Source organism: Corythoichthys intestinalis, chromosome 1, assembly GCF_030265065.1.
Source record: "Corythoichthys intestinalis isolate RoL2023-P3 chromosome 1, ASM3026506v1, whole genome shotgun sequence".
Lineage (NCBI taxonomy): Eukaryota > Metazoa > Chordata > Actinopteri > Syngnathiformes > Syngnathidae > Corythoichthys > Corythoichthys intestinalis.
The window spans coordinates 56,221,754-56,237,658 of NC_080395.1; the positions used below are offsets into that span (position 1 = coordinate 56,221,754).

At 41.4% G+C, this 15,905-nt stretch overlaps 2 long non-coding RNA genes across 5 annotated transcripts in view; both read right to left on the reverse strand.

Moving 5' to 3' along the window:
• LOC130927691 (uncharacterized) overlaps nucleotides 1-15,905 on the reverse strand; it is a 43,557-nt gene that overhangs the window by 11,487 nt on the left and 16,165 nt on the right. The window lies entirely within an intron of this gene.
• On the reverse strand, nucleotides 11,600-14,811 carry LOC130927681 (uncharacterized). 4 transcript variants are annotated; one of them, XR_009066488.1, is made up of 10 exons: nucleotides 14,635-14,811; nucleotides 14,188-14,221; nucleotides 14,016-14,114; nucleotides 13,846-13,952; nucleotides 12,555-12,615; nucleotides 12,432-12,482; nucleotides 12,163-12,231; nucleotides 11,940-12,053; nucleotides 11,786-11,856; nucleotides 11,600-11,651 (listed from the first exon to the last, which is right to left on the reverse strand). It is a non-coding gene; the product is annotated as an uncharacterized LOC130927681 (long non-coding RNA). The 4 variants fall into 4 exon arrangements; XR_009066486.1 differs by lacking the exon at nucleotides 14,188-14,221 and having other exon boundaries at nucleotides 14,635-14,807; XR_009066487.1 differs by lacking the exon at nucleotides 13,846-13,952 and having other exon boundaries at nucleotides 14,635-14,798.

Genomic DNA, 15,905 nt, shown 5'->3' on the forward strand with positions numbered 1-15,905 from the left:
CATTCAGCTTCCATGCCCCTTATCCTCACTAGGGTTGTGGGAGTCCTTGGACCTATCCCAGCTAACAATGTATCAAGTTGTAGCTAATGCAATAGGTTGGGGTACACCCTCAATTGGTTGTCAGTTAACTACAGGGAACAAGGAAACAAACAACCATTTATGCACACATGGATAAGTCAGGACAATTTATTGTGTTCAATCAACCTATCATGCATGTTTTTTGGGATCAGGGAGAAAACCGGAGATCCGCCTGTCAATCTCCCACTCCCTCCAACCCTCACTCGTGAACAAGACCCCAAGATACTTGACTTGGCTGCGAATCGCACCAGTGAGAGTTGGAGGTCACGGCTTGATGAAGCCAACAGCAACACATAATCTACAAAAAGCAGAGATGCAATGCTAAGGTCACTAAACCGGACCACCTCGGCTGCGCCAAGGAATTCTGTCCATACGAATTATGAACAGAATCTGTGACAAAGGGCAGCCTTGGTGGAGTCCAAGCCTCACTGGGAACGAATCCGACTTACTGCCGGCAATGCGGAACAAAACTATAGCACCAGTCGTACAGGGACTGGACAGCCCTCAACAAGGGGCTCGGTACCCCGTACTCCCGGAGCACCCCCCACAGGACTCCCCGAGTCACACGGTCGAACGCCTTCTCCAGATCCACAAAACACATGTAGACTGGTTGGGCGAACTTCCATACACCCTCGAGGACCCTGCCAAGGGTGTAGAGCTGATGCACTGTTCCACGGCCGGGACAAAAACCACAGTGCTCCTCCTAAATCCGAGACTCGACTTCCCGACGGACCCTCCTCTCCAGCACCCATGAATAGACTTTACCGGGGAGGCTGAGGAGTGTGATCCCTCTGTAATTGGAACACACCCTCCGGTCCCCCTTCTTAAAAAGGGGGACCACCACCCCGGTCTGCCAATCCAGAGGCAATGTCCACGCAATGTTGTAGAGGCGTGTCAGCCACGACAGCCCCACAACATCCTGAGCCTTTAGGAACTCCAGGCGGATCTCATCGACCCCCGGGGCCTTGCCACTGAGGACCTTTCCAACCACCTCAGTGACTTCAACCCCAGAGATCGGAGAGCCCACCTCGGAGTCCCCAGACTCTGCTTCCTCAAAGGAAGGCGTGTCAGTGGAATTGAGGAGGTCTTCGAAGTATTCTCCTCACCGACTCACGATGTCCCGAGTCGAGGTCAGCAGTACCCCATCTTCACTATACACAGTGTTAATGGTGCACTGCTTTCCTCTCCTCAGATGCCGGATGGTGGACCAGAATTTCCTCGAAGCCGTCCGGAAGTCCTTTTCCATGGCCTCTCCGAACTGCTCCCATGTTCGAGTTTTTGCCTCGGCGACTGCCAAAGCTGCAGTCCGCTTGGCCAGCCGGTACTCGTCAGCTGACTCCGGAGTCCCACAGGCCAAAAAGGCCTGATAGGCCTCCTTCTTAAGCTTCACGGCATCACTTACCGCTGGTGTCCATCAGCGGGTTCGGGAATTGCCGCCACAACAGGCACCAACCACCTTACGGCCAAAGCCCCGATCAGCCGCCTCAACAATGGAGGTGCGGAACATGGCCAACCCGGACTCAATGTCCCCCACCTCCCCTGGAACAAGGTGGGTGCCAGAGGTGGGTGTTGAGGCTCTTTCTGACAGGGGATTCTGCCAGACGTTCCCAGCAGACCCTCACAATACGTGGTGGTGATCACTTGGCAGCTCCACCCCTCTCTTTACCCGAGTGTCCAAAACATGTGCCGCAAGTCCGATGACACAATTACAAAGGTCTATCATCGAACTGCGGCCTAGGGTGTCCTGGTGCCAAGTGCACATATGGACACCCCTATGTTTGAACATGGTGTTCGATACGGACAAACTGGGATGACCACAGAAGGGGGGGGGGGGTGTCATTCATTCGAATCTCGCCCCTCCGGTTCTCACTGTCATTGCGCATGTGAGCGTTGAAGTCCCCCAAGAGAACGAGGGAGTCCCCAGACGGGGCGCTCTCCAGCACACCCTCCAAGGACTCCAAAAAAGGTGGGTACTCTGAGCTGCTGTTTGGTGCATAAGGGCAAACAACAGTAGGAACCCGTCCCGCCACCCGAAGGCGGAGGGAAGCTACCCTCTCGTCTACCGGGGTAAACCCCAATGTACAGGCGCCAAGCCGGGGGGAAATAAATATGCCCACACCTGCTCGGCGCCTCTCACCGTGGGCAACTCCAGAGTGGAAGAGAGTACAACCCCTCTCGAGAGGATTGGTACTAGAACCCAAGCTGTGTGTTGAGGAGAGTCCGACTATATCTAGTCTCTGCCTCACACACCAGCTCAGGCTCCTTCCCTGCCAGAGAGGTGACATTCCATGTCCCAAGAGTTAGCTTCTTAAGCTGGGGGGCAAATATGTCTGGAGCCGCGAAAAATTAAAAGCCTTAAATAAGCCTAATATGAAGGCAACACATGCTGTATATATCTGTATCAGCTACAGTGGGGAGAACAAGTATTTGATACACTGCCGATTTTGCTGGTTTTCCCACTTGCAAGCCTTGTAGAGGTCTGTAATGTGTATCATAAGTTCTCTTCAACTGTGAGGGACGGAATCTAATCCAAAAATCCAAAAAATCACATTGTATAATTTTTAATTAATAAATTTGTATTTAACTGCATGAAATAAGTATTTGATACATTACCAACTAGTAAATATTTCGGCTCTTAGTTCTTTTTTAAGAACCCCTCCTGTTCTCCACTCATTACCGGAAGTAACTGCACCTGTTTGAACTTGTTACCTGTATAAAAGACACCTGTTCACATGCTCAAACAAACAAACTCCAACCTCTCCACAATGGCCAAGACCAAAGAACTGTGTAAGGACATCAGGGATAAAATAATAGACCTGCACAAGGCTGGGATGGGCTACAGGAAAATAAGCAAGCAGCATGGTGAGAAGGTAACAACTGTTGGAGCGATTATTAGAAAATGGAGGAAGTTCAAGTTGACGGTCAATCTGCCTCGTTCTGGGGCTCCATGCAAGATCTCACCTCGTGGGGCATCACTGATCATGAGGAAGGTGAGGGATCAGCCCAGAACTACACGCCAGGACCTGGTCAATGACCTGAAGAGAGCTGGAACCACAGTCTCAAAGAAAACCATCGGAAACACATTACGCCGTCATGGATTAAAATCCTACAGCGCACGCAAGGTCCCGCTGCTGAAGCCAGTGCATGTCCAGACACGTCTGAAGTTTGCCACTGACCATCTGGATGATCCAGAGGAGCAATGGGAGAAGGTCATGTGGTCCGATGAGACCAAAATTGAACTTTCTGGTCTAAACTTGGCTCGTCGTGTTTGGAGGAAAAAGAAGGATGCGTACAACCCCAAGAACACTGTCCCAACCGAGAAACATTTTTTGGGGCTGCTTCTCTGCCAAGGGTACAGGACGACTGCACCGTATTGAGGGGAGGATGGATGGGGCTATGTATCGCCAGATCTTGGCTGACAACCTCCTTCCTTCAGTGAGAGCCCTGAAGATGGGTCGTGGCTGGGTCTTCCAGCATGATAACGACCCAAAGCACACAGCCAAGGCAACTAAAGAGTGGCTCCATAAGAAGCATATTAAGGTCCTGGAGTGGCGTAGCCAGTCACCAGATCTGAACCCAAGAGCTAAAAGTCCGTGTTGCCCGGCAGCAGCCCCGAAACCTGAAGGCTCTGGGGAAGATCTGCATGGAGGAGTGGGCCAAAATCCCTGCTGCAGTGTGTGCAAACCTTGTCAAGGACTACAGGAAACGTTTGGTATCTGTAATAGCATACAAAGGTTTCTGTATCAAATATTAAGTTTGATTTTTGTGATGTATCAAATACTTATTTCATGCAATTAAATGCAATTATTTAAAAATCATACAACGTGATTTTCTTTTTTTTTGTATTAGATTCCGTCCCTCACAGTTGAAGAGAACTTATGATACAAATTACAGACCTCTACATGCTTTGCAAGTGGGAAAACCAGCAAAATAGGAAGTGTATCAAATACTTGTTCTCCCCACTGTATATTAGCCTACTATCAAAATGAGTAAGTCAGCTAAAAATACATAATGAGCCTTCATGATTTAATGTTTATTTTCCCTGCAGTGCAGCCAACGCACCATGTGACTACTCTGTTGTATGATGCCACCTAAAGTTTAACTTCATTACAATATTAATGACTGGTTTCATCACTTTTATGAAATTATAGAAAAACAATAAAAAAATCTGAGTTTTGATGTCATTTTTTATTTTGAGCTTTCAAAAAACAACAAAATGCAACATGCATAACATGCCCCTTATCTGGGCATGACTGATATTTTTGTTTTGGTTTTATCTCGGTTTTGTTTTTGAAGTCTGCAAATAAGTGTTCTGATATGTTGATGAATGTCTCCTTGATGTACTCACCATCTATGAATGGTTTTCCATGCTTTATTATCTCCCGGTGTAGGTACACTATCCACTCGCCCTCACTATCCTCTCAGGGGGCCTGCGCTTGACAGTGATGTTTCATTATTCTCGTTATATGACTGGCCGAAGAGTCGAAATGCTCTCCAATAAAATGCCTGTTTGAAAATGGTCCGGTTGTTCTTGAATGCGTTTGCTTAAAGGTGCTTATTTAAAAATGCGTATGTAAAGTGACTGATAATATCACACAGAATGTTATTAACAAATGTTAAAGTTATATAAAAGAGCAAATGTGTGCGCACACACCTGTCTCTCTCAAATGTGGGCTTTTTGGCCCTTGGGACATTTTGAGGAGAGAGTCCTGATGCTGCATTCTCCTGTCTTTAAGTAGTGGAAAATTTCTTCATATAAATTGTCCATGGTTACAGAAAAAAAGAACCCAACAGTACGTGCAAGCGTTGTTGTCACGTTTTATCTTTAAACATGCTGTCACGAACCTGACAGAGGAGGACCACAAATGCGTCACGTTTTCAACAATTTTTTGACAGGACCAGCAGGGCAGGTGAAAAGATGGCAGCTGTATAGACAAGTCAGGTTTCCAAAAGCAAAAGGCAGGTCCAGTTACTAGGGCAGGAGAGAAGGCGGCAGTCGGGCAGGTTCAGATTTGGCAACGAGAGTCAGATTCAGAAAGCTAGGCAGGCAGGTAACAGGCAGGATTCCCAGACAGAGTGAAAGTGAAAATCAGGGCTTTAAAGGGATCCAAGGATAGAAAGACATGTAGTTCTTAGAACATAAATGCTAGTACGAGTTATTCTAAATTGATATTAAAACCCCTCTTAATGTTTTCGTTTTAATGAAACTTGTAAAATTATTTTAACTAGTAGGTCGCCATTATTGTTGTTGACGTCGCAGCACGGTGACGTCACATGGGCTTGCTGCCGGACTTCCACAGTGTCACTTGTGAACTAAGTAAACATGTCGTCCGTTCTGCCCTTCCAATTTGAACCTGAACGTAATATTAATAAGAAGGATAGCCCTGTTGATATTTCACAAAATGAGCAGCAAAAGCATAATGAACATCAAAAATGGGATGAAAGGAGTAGTCTACATGTGTCAAGTTCGCTGGTGACAGCTAGCACTCCTGCTCTAGTGACAAAACCGGAGATTGATGTGAAAAAATGTTTGCAGATCTTCTCGGTAAACTATTGTGTGATCCAACTTATTCCAATGTTATTGTAACGTCTAGAAAGTGTCACCCAATTAGTAAAGTTGCAATTCTTTATTTTGGGAACTTGTACAACACACGGCTGCTGTCTGCCACACCTCCGTAAGTCACGCGGTGCATTAAGGAACGCAAGCAAATACCCCCACTATAGTATTACCTGATTCGTTACATTATTATGGAGATAGTTAGCATCCAGAGCTGTCATGTGGATGGCATCAGTAGTACACAGCGGTTTGATTTTTTTGCATCACCTTACCTTATTTTTGTCACGTAAATGCGCTGTCCACGTCGTCGATGATCAGCTTGCCCCTGTCTCAGTTTATTAAATGTTGCTCCCGAGAGTCTGCTTAAAAACGAATGAATACATGTGTTGATTGCTGGCTAGTCACATCATTTTCTGCCCAACAGATTGCCCCAACAGGTTATACTGATGCGTTATTTTGTACATTGAGATCTAAAAGGACTGTCGTGTACTTAAAACACGTGGAACACATTGTGAGCAATCTATCTTCATGAACTATCTTCATCGATAGTTTGTGTATTGTTTATCGATCAATTAGCTACAGAAGTAACTCAAGTCCCCAGATGAAAAGCAACAAATGGTTCGCAAATGCGGAAGCGAGGCTTGACCACAGATTAGACAACAAATGCAGAGGGGTTGCGTACAACGGTTTATTGAACACACACAAAAAAAACACGATCGCGAAATGGTAGACAATAGAGAAAAAAAAAAAAGAGGGAAAACCGTGGTGAGAAGCCGTAAAAGTGAGGCGGAAAAAAAATAGTGGACTTAAATAACTGCACATGGTAGAGGATTCAAATAACCAGGGCAGCAGGAATATGAAAAAAAAAACCCTGGCAAAGTCGCTTATTACCGGGAAGCAAGCTTCCGGACTCTCAGGAGCAAGATCTTATAAACAGAACAGGATGATCATCGATGACGTGGACAGCGCCTTTACGTAGAAAAATAAGGTGAGGTGATGCAAAAAAAATAATCAACCCGCTGTGTGGATACTAACAATCTCCATAATAATCCTGGAATAAGTTGGATCACACAATAGTTTACTGTGACGATCTGCAAACATTTTTTGACATCACTCTCCTTCTCCGTCACTAGAGCGGGAGAGTGCTAGCTGTCACTAGCCAATTTGACACATGTAAGCTACTTCTCTCACCCCATTTTTGATGTATATATATCAACGGGGCTATCCTTATCATTAATATTACATTCGGGTTATAATTTGGAAGGGCAGAACCAACGATATGATTATGTAGTTCACGAGTGACACTGTGGAAGTCCGGCAGCGAGCCCATGTGACGTCACTGTTTTGCGACGTCAACAACAATAATGGCGACCTACTGGTTAATTTTTTTGGCTTAAATTTTACAAATTTTATTAAAACGAAAACATTAAGAGGAGATTTAATAGCAAATTATTGTAACTCATACTAACATTTATCTTTTAAGAACTACATGTCTTTTTATCCAAGGTTCCCTTTAAATACACAGGTTGATTGCTAAATGAAGCAGTGCTATTGGCTGGGCTGTGAGTAGGTGAATTGAGAACAGGTGGGGATAATTGAAGGCAATGCTACAGCAGGGACTGAGGCCATGAAACATGCATTTTATGGGAGAGCATTTCGTTTCTTCGGCCAATCATATAGTGAGAAAAACGGAACGTCACTTGCGTCACTGTCCACCGCAGTCAAGCGTGTGCCACAGGCTATGATGCAAATTTTCGTTGACAGAAATGTTGAAATTTAATATTCTACACATTTTTACAGCATTGGAAACATATTTGTGCCATTTTTGTCCTCCTACAGAAACCATATCAAAACAAAAAATATATTTACCCCAACCATTTTTTTTTTTTTTCAAACATTTTTTAAAATGCTCCAGGGAGCCACTAGGGCAGCGCTAAAGAGCTTCATGCGGCTCTCAAAACACGGGTTGCCGACCCCCGGCCTAGTGTATAGACTACTACAAACTGTGTGTCTTAACAGCAATCACCAGTGTAACCCGATGTACAAGCTAAGTTTTATGACCATACATCTCTTTATAAATGTAATATATTTATCATAAAATTAGGTCAATTACATTAAATTTACTGGCATTTACTAAAGCAAATTGGTTTGTTGCGTTTTTTATTTCTTGAGGTACAGTTGGACAGGACAGAAAATCTAGCCCATCCATCACTGTATGGAATTGTGTGCATTGACATTTTATATTCAATGAAGGGAGTAAATTTAGTGCCTCCTGCCTGTGGGCTCTCTGTTGTTTTTCCTGGCAACCTGCAGAGGAGTTGAGAAACCAGTGCTTTGTTTGAACATCTGTATCTGACATAGAAGAGCACTGCTGTGCCAACAAAGCCATGTACAGTCTATGCTTGTGATTATGATGGATTGTCCATTGTTAGGCTTTGTTTTGGACCACTGAGAACCCTTTACTTCAAATGTTCGGAAATGTTCATGGCAATGTTTGGAAATGTTCATGGCAATACACTCTTGTAATTAAAAAAATATATATATATACATATATATATATAGTGTATTTTAACTTTCTAACATTCAATTTATAAATGACGATGTAATACTTTAACTATGACTGTGGGCAGGAAACAGGGTACACCCTGAACTGGTTGCCAGCCAATTGCTGGAAACACATAGACATTCTATTACACTCAATCACACCTATGAATAATTTGGAGTGTTTTATCAAACTTGCATGCATGTTTTTGGGATACACTACTAGAGCTGGGAATCTTTGGGCACCTAACGATTCGATTACGATTCAGAGGCTCCGATTCGATTATAAAACGATTATTGATGCACCCCACTCCTTTATTTATTTATTTATTTTTTAATTCGTTTTGTATATTAGTTCCAAAATTGTTCAAAAATCCTCTCAGGCTAAACCAAACTACTATTTCAGTATCAAGTTAACATATAGCAGTAAACAAATATACAAAAATAACAGTAAATAAAAAACTCCAGTCCCCATTCTATATCAGCAGCTTTAAACTACTTTCAATTAATTTAATGTTGTGAATTAACCGTTAAAGTTGTTAAAATTGCTCCTGTTATTCCATAATTTCTCTTTTGTCTACTTTCAACATGTGAAAGTTTTAAAACTATTTTAAAGATAGATTCAAGTCAATATTTTACCGATTTAGGAGTATTTTAGATAAAAAGTTAATTAGGTTCGCTTGGAAGGTTCGCAACAGCAGCCTTGTAGGGAAGTGTACTGCTTTAAGATGGCGGCCGTTACCAACGCTTGCATCTAGTTTTTTGTAGATGTGCTGGCAACGATACCGAAGCTAAAATGCATCTAGTCCTATATAAATGATATCTACCGTAACATAATGTGGCTTGTAGCAGCTTTTCGGCAGCAGTCAGGTAAATTGTTTTTTTTTTTTTTTTTTAATCTCGTGGCATGAGTTGAGCTTTGGCGTTACCCGAGGGGCCGGGTAATGAGAAGCATCATGTTTAGCTACTCTCGCTCCGTCCCTAATTGCGTACCGAAGACCGCGCGGCGCGCTGAGTGTGTCGTACTTCTGCTTTACTTGGCATATTTCAATAATCGGAATTTGGATGTTTGTGAATCGTTCTCGAATCTTCCACGGCCGAATCGCGAATAATCTAAGAATCGGAAATTTTGCACACCTCTATACACTACGCTGAGAAAACCAAAGCACCCAGAGAACACCCACACACTGACCTGAGGATAATATTCCAACTTTACACAGGATCACACAGCACCGGGATTGAGCCTTTTATTTCAGAACTGTGAGGCATCCTATTAATCAGCATCCACCGTGCCGCTCATGATAAAATGTTTCTCATTAAATAAAAAAAACAAAACAGGAAAACCTGCTGCGACATATGTAACGTTTAATATAGAACGGTAAATTATGTAATCTTTAAAAGCACACAAAATAGACTAGATGATTTTTATTTTTTTATTTAGAAGTAGTAAGTCCTTGACTGACTGATAACATTTTTTTATGTTCATGCTGCAGTCGTTGTTGTTGTTCTTGCTGTATACGCTATCATTGTTCATCTATTTCTCTGTTATTTGAGGATGGATCATAATCAAATTGGGTAGATATGTTCTGAGGACATATACGCATTCATCCATCGAGCCCAATTTTTAAAATTTTTATATCAACTTGCGGTCTTATATTTGTTAGCCAGTAGAGTGTGCTCTTCATCCCAGCCTCCAGCCTATATAGACCCCACTCACCAACGTCACATAATGACGTGTCACTGTATCCGGCCACCATATTGTCCGTCATTGTTTATCCGTATTCTCAATGGTTTCAAATTGACGTGCAATTTATAGTGCAATTCATGGAAGCCCCGGTGCTTTCAGACGCTGTAAACTCATTGGATGCGTTGCATAAAAGGCGTTATGTGGAAAAGCTTCAGTTTATCCATTCGCCAGACCCATATTTGATGCCTAAATGGATATTTTTCGACCCGCTGTCTTCGCCGTCTCTGCCTGACATCTACTACCCTGATATCTACAACTATCTTGTCCACAGAAACTCAGCCTATTGTCACGAAACTTTGAAAAACTTTAAGAGCAGCACTCTAAGCAACATTACCCCGTGTGACCCTTTACTTTCAATTTTCTAAAATGGCGACAATCAATAAAAAAAAAAAAAGTTGACTGCGATGGCCGACGCTTCAGGGATAGGTGGATATTGGACTAATTCTTCAATACAATATGCAACAACTGTGTCTGCCTCATTTGCAAAGAGACAGTCGCTGTTTTCAAAGACACGCTGACATGTACGACAACATTACACAAAAGAGTCTGGCTGCAGCCCGCCTCTCTCAGTACCCTGCGCCGCTCGTCTCAGTACCCATCCCGCAGACAGGAAGTGACGCAATATCGCAGCTCTCAGACCGGAAATGACAACATGAAACAGCGCTCGAGCTCCGAGCTTCCGGTTTTATCGTAATAGTTAGCGTCCATTCGAACGTAAATACTAGTTTACTTTTCTTTTTGCACGTCTTTTATTTTCGGTTTCAGCATCACTCATTATTATTTAAATAATAATTCATTTCCATGCTCCTTAAATTGATTTGGTGAAATCGGGAGATTAACTCTTTAAGCGCGGTCAGTTTGTTAAAGCCTGGTGATTTTACCAAAATGAAAAACATGGTTACAGTACATCAAAATTAAAATACACACTACTGTAATAAAGGTTTAATTGGTGACTGAAAGATCGCATGTGACCTATCACAGTGTGTACTTTAGTTTGTCAATTGTAAAATATACTCCAATTGAGAATTATTAGAAATTGCTGTCATCCTTACATTTTTATGAACGGACACATTAATATAGCTTCATTACAATTTAATGTATCAAAAACGTAATATTCTCTCCATGTTGCAACCAAACCAATTTTGTCTTTCATTTTGCTACTTAAATTCATTCATGTGAGTGAAGATCCTAATTAATTCAGAAACTATATTAAACTTTCTGCTCCAGGAAAGGCACCTTTATTTCAAACAGAAATGACAAAATAGTTGTCATGTGTTAGTTGTTTTTTTCTTTTATCCCAGACAATAGTTGTAGGTTGTTTTAATTACCTGACATTTTTCGGCAAGCACTCCCGCCTTCATCACAGGTAATTAAAACTACCTACAACTAACATCTGGGATAAAAGAAAAAAAACAACTAATTTATAAGTGTAGAAAAATGAACTCAATACAACCAGTTCTAATGTGGTAAACTTTATTTTTTTAGTTTTATTATTTTTTTTATTATTATTGACAGAATACCAGATATTTTCTTTGGTCAACAATCTCCTCAAAAAAGGTAAATCCATCTTCCAGATGGTTGAAACAGAACTTGAATGGCTCCAAAACATTGTAGTTCGTGCTCATCCTCTTCCATCTGCAGGATGCTTAGGAAGTCCTACTGCATTAACCCCCCCCCCCAGCCCTGTCCGAGGCTTTTGTGCAGTCTTGCACAGTCCTTTTACCAAAACTGTTCATTGGAAAAGAGAAAGAAAAGAGCTATTTGAATATTACATAAGTAAAATAAAAATGATGCTTTGTTAATTTTATACTTGATTTTTCTTTTCAGGCATTGCATTAAACTAGGTATATAAACAATCTTACCATTTTTTCCCCGTCATATCTTTTTGGAGTGGGCCACCACTAACTTGAAGGAGCTGTGGTTGCACCTCTTCCTAAAAATAAATCAGTGAATAAAGGGGGACATGTTCAAAAGTGCGTCAGAGTAATGGACACTAAAAAGTCTTTAAAAGCTGACCTCAGCAATTATATTCAAATTTCACTTCTGTAGCTGATAGACTGGTGGCACTTCACCCTGCAGTAATGCTTTTGCCTTATCTGTCCAATGGGCAAACTCTTTCCTGTGGCTCACCTAAGTTGAAAAAATACAAAAATAAGTATTCCACATTTTCCAACAAAGAATTAAGGTACTGTGCACCTACTTTCCTATGAATGCCATATCAACAGTTTCAAAGACTTACCATGCACCCAAGTTTGAAATTGTCCGCTAGCAATATACACCACCACTTCCTCAGAGTTGGCATATCAGTCTAACAAAAATTAAAAACAAGTGTAAATAAAGAATAACGACAAGGATATTTTGTAGCCCAATTTGAATGATTCGGTGAACTTCATTTTACAATGGTTAAACTCAAAGAGAGCATCCAGAACAGTGCAAAGAGCATACTACAAATGGATAAATGAATACAAATATAACAGAGGACAAAATTGGACAGTTAAACTCACCTACCATCAACATGAAGATGCCACAGTCCTTCCCCTATGGCTGTCCCGAAAAACCCTAACGTAAGAATTTAACCGAGTCACTTCCTTCAAGTTTTGAATCAATGAATATACACACTTTTACAAATACCTCTATTTCACTTCCAATCCTCTCTTTCCATGTCCCCCTGTTGATTGACTGTCAACGTTTTCTGCAATTGAAAATATAGGTTTATATTAAATACAGTAGTTAAACAATTACAAACGTGTTTCCATGCATAAGAACACCAACCAGTCAGGTTTAAATGATTCATGCAAACAAAACAAGGGCGTAGGTTTGCATAGGGACGGTAGGGACATAACACGACCAACTTTTCAGGATGCTAAAGTTGTCCCCACCAACTTTTGAGCAACCTTATTTGCATTATATTCGTCCCTACCAATGTTGAGACCGGGCCAACGCCCTTGAAACAAAACATTCGCAATTTTAGAGTGGCATTTTAGAATTTTGCTTCAAATGATTGGATGAATCATCTGGAGTGCAATTCTGCTTTAATTGAAGGGGCAACATAAAAGGATCGACTGGAACATACCTTCAAAACCAAACAAGGCTATTCTGGATCATCATGGAAACGCCATGCCAATATGAATGGTTACTGAATTTCATTAGAGATAACAATAGTTCTCTGATCTCAAGATTGGATCTGTTTTTCTTCCCACAAATAATTGGAATTTGGATCATTTAATTTGTTATGATTTGACTGTTCTTTGAAAATGAACCAATGCTCCAAGTTGTAGTTGTTACTAATCAGCCTTACAGGCAAATGCATGTGTGGGTCACATCCTGTAGGCTTTCACTATGTTGCAACAACATAGGGGTCAGCCACAAATATGGTCCTTCCCTGAAAAATACATAATCTATACACACGGACATATGTTATATAAATACAAACGTACGCAGACACCTACATGAGCCCATACAAGCATTCTGTAGGCTACATAGTTAAAATAATACCCTACACACGCCAAAAAATACTTTTTTTTATACCTTTGAATGAGCTACTTGTTAGACAAGTTATAAATATGCATTTCATATCTGCAAAAAAACAAACACAAAAAGTTACATTTTACTTAATTGTACAAGTGACATTATGTTCTTTAGAGAAACTAAATCCTCAAAATTCACAGTTGATTCCATTTCATTGTTCAAGCCAACGTTCCAAAAGTCAGCACGTGTCAATCAAACTTTCTTTTTTTAGACAATCAACACCATTTCTGGCCTCTTTATATTCAAGATTTGCATAAGCTAATGAGAATGTTGATTGGTTAAATAAACAAAGAGTAAATAATCAATTATGTCCAATTGTTAACTAATATAAGGAATAATAAGCCTATCCAGATTTCCACTGAGCACAACATTTGTCTCAGACATAAAAACATACCAGCCGTTCCAGGGCAGGATGAGTTTGAACCGTCCATGAAACTCGGCATGGTCTTATATTGTCACCATTGGTCCTGTCTGCACAGTGGGTTTTACAGTGTTCGATGTCTATCGAAAAAAGTGTTCAGCACAGTCCAAAATCTAAAGTACATTACTATTTATGCTACTTACTTCCATTTGGATCTGTGTGACATCCCTGTATCTGCATGGGAAGACTACCATTTGGGGGTCGTGATTTAGTTTCTTCCCAATGGGGTGGTGATCTTGCAGCTAGTAAAAAAAAACAAAATAATGAAAAAATATATAGCTAAGCAGAGTAACAATATCAAGAAAAAATTACAACCTTGTCCTATTTGGATCATGTGACAACATTCAAACTACAAAGGACCAGACAAAACAAATGAAGGCAAAACAACAATACCATACAATAACAAAAACAGCGAGCTGCGAATTGCAGGCATGTACATAATGAAAAATAAGAGTGCAATATAATGAAAACTACACAAAGAAGACTGTTCATTGTGAAAAAAAAAAGTAAAAAGCATTAGCAGCATTAGCTAATTCGCTGCTGAATTCATCAGTACGTATTAAACAATATAAGTAGAGCAAAGTCGCATGCAGTTAGTAAAGGAAGACATTATTTAAATTGCATTAAGAATACTAGATATAAGTACGGTCTTTTCAACTCAGAATAAACACTTCATATTTTCACCGCAAGTGTTGTTTAACTATTTAACATTTTTAAACATGCATACGCTTTTAAAAACTTTTTTTCAGTGCGGCCACTTACCGTGTTTTTTTCGCGAGAGGTGAAATAACGTAACTTGTTTTCGTCGCAAGGGTTGACGACATTTCCGGTCTGAGGGGACTGAGAGCTGCGGTGTTGCGTCATTTCCTGTCTGCGGGATGGGTACTGAGAAGAGCGGCGCAGGGTACTGAGAGAGGCGGGCTGCAGCCAGACTCCTCTCACATCACAAGGAAGATACGCAGCGAGAAATTATACCAACTTGAAGCTAGTTTAATTTCACAGCAGCAGTATTTCGCAAGAGCCCGAGTGTTGAAAGAGAACGCCACAAAGGCGAGATTGTTGAAATTATGAATTTAAAAAAAAAATAATAAAGCAAATGTGACACACAGGAGGGCTTGCTATAAATTGTTTAAATATATTGTTCTACGTAAATCAGCCAAGGTAGCCCCCCACATTTTTACCACACCAAATCTGGCCCCCTTTGCACAAAGTTTGGACATCCGCGTTTAACTGATGATCCGTAGACGAGGCCAGCTTCTTTCACTTGGTACCAGCAAAATATTATTCAAAAAATAATGATGGCAGGAGAAATAAACATCTTGAATTTGAAACTGTATGTTGTCGGCGATTAGCCTCGCAATGATCTTAATTGCGGTTGTCTGCCCAAAACCCTCTAAATATATATTAAATGCATCTTACCAGGTATAAAATGACTACTACACAGTCTGTGGTGATCGTTTGGTGCCCAGTTTTCTCGTCGAATTGCAGCAGTCCATCTCGCTCTCCTCTCCAGGTCTCTCGAAATACGGTACAACTTTAAGTCTCTCCGTCTATCTTCTCTGTCACTGCAACCAACTGCCACACACGCCTTCACCATTTTGATTATTAATGTTAACGAGCAGAAAAACCCGCCATAATAGGAGGAATTTACGTAGCGGTAATGCGTAAACACGACGAGCTGACGGACAATATGGCGCGGAGGCGTGGTTGTGACGTCATGTGAGTAGGGTCTATTGGACACAAGTGCCTGCTTGATTTTTCATTTTCATGTATGGCCAGCTCAGCTAATAAACTGTGCAGATTGGAAGTGTGGCGGGTAGTTGTGGTGAAGAGATGTGTCTAGCAATGTGAACTTGCAAGACTTGGGGTAGCGCTGACAACATGGTGACGGTCAGCGAGGATGCACTTCTATAATGTCCAGCCCAAAAATGCCATCTCCTGTGTGTAGTACCAGCAGAAAAGCAGTGAAAGGGCTTAAAAAAGGTTCATTCAGATCAAAAGGACCTGGTTGGAATGGCTTCAAAGCTGCACAA